Raw genomic sequence first — 1,529 nt, 5'->3', positions numbered from 1 at the left:
ACGTGATGTTGAATACTTCTTAACCACATTTTTGCAAGAGAAACAACAAGCTAGGGGCATCTCCTGTTATTCCTTCAGGAAACAGTCTTACAGATTCCTTTTGCCCCATAGATCAAACCAAAATTACTACTTGTAAGCTTTTAATGGAAAAACCACATTAAACTGTGTTCTGATCAAAATTCATGCTAAGTTAATTGTTGCTGTTCTAGAAGGTTCTTGGGAGCATGCTACTCCTGCTTTGTAAAATGGATGTGCACACAAGTCAGCAAGTGGGAGAATTGTACAAATAGTCAGTAAAAGCAGCATCTTTCAGACAGCAATGGGTATTAAGTATGAAGTCATTATAAACATCATGTTCAGGCGGAACTGGAGTATTCAATTTCACCGAGACTTCTTGCACTAGTTACAGCTATGAATAGCAGCAGAAATCTAATGCTGCATTTCTCCAACTGCTAGAACCTGTCAACTATGAAGAATTGGGGGGTGGGGGGGGAAGGAAGCTGCTGCCAGACTGTCACCTTCAATGGGCATCTTTTGAAGAGTGCTGGTCATCAGGGACTGAAGTCAGAATTAAGAGGGTCTTTAGTTTAGTGAACAGCTATGGTTCTTAGGCTGTATGTGTTGTGTGAAAGCAAGTTTAAGAATTTTGAGAGTGCTGTGATGCATTTGGCCCCTTTAGCCTTCTACAGACATTATCAGCCTCACACAACACCACTCTCCAAGACAGGAACTAATCTGTCAACTCAGTCACTTGACAGCCACCAAAAAAGGGGGACAGGGAGGGGGAAAAAAACCAGACACTCAGCTGTTACAAAAACGTGTTCTGTTGGGGTTACAAGAGGCACCAGAAACTACACACACCAGAACACTAGGATGAGGCAATATAAAAATTAAAGTGGGGAACATGTTTACAATGCTCTTTATACAAGCATAAGCTAGTTTTCCCATCTGTTTTTCCTGATACAGTGATGTTTTATACACCAATACTAAGAAGAAAAGATGATATAATGAAGTGCTTTGCAAATGCGGTTCTGTATTTTTCATTGTGTACATCACAACAACAAGAGTTACAAAGTGAAGGAAATTCATCACAAAAGGCTTGTCATGTGAGAGAGACCTTTTGTTTTTCAGAAGTAGAAACATTTCATGCTGGGCCCATAGCAATCTTCTTAACTGAAACTAGCCAACACCTGAGCATTGGTGGTCAGGCAAGGCAGGTGGGAAAAGATGTACAGAAGTTTTTCTTCATAGCAATTTCTTTTTCAGGCTGTTTTTAGAAGAGGTTACATGCTTCAGAATCAGGGACTCAGTCCAGCTTGTGACTAGGAGGCCCACTTCTCACACACCCATCTCAGAGCAGCATAAATCCATTTATACCAGTAGTCTCATTTAACACAGCGGAAAAGTGAAAAAGAGAGACAGTGGCAAAGGGAAAGAGGCCCAGCATATTTTAGGAAGAAAGAAACATTTCACTGAAACACGTTTTTAAATTATTTTAATACTTTGATTTTTTACCAGTGATGGGGGGG

At 40.4% G+C, this 1,529-nt stretch overlaps 1 long non-coding RNA gene across 1 annotated transcript in view; it reads right to left on the bottom strand.

Annotated features, from left to right (window-relative positions):
- Positions 1-1,529, bottom strand: part of LOC109292149 — an 8,123-nt gene that overhangs the window by 5,314 nt on the left and 1,280 nt on the right. The window lies entirely within an intron of this gene.

The sequence above is a fragment of the Gavialis gangeticus genome, unplaced genomic scaffold, assembly GCF_001723915.1.
Source record: "Gavialis gangeticus isolate Ggan-Ray unplaced genomic scaffold, GavGan_comp1, whole genome shotgun sequence".
Classification (NCBI taxonomy): domain Eukaryota; kingdom Metazoa; phylum Chordata; order Crocodylia; family Gavialidae; genus Gavialis; species Gavialis gangeticus.
The sequence above is the reverse complement of the archived record's forward strand: the minus strand, read 5'-3'. Positions and strand labels throughout refer to the sequence as shown.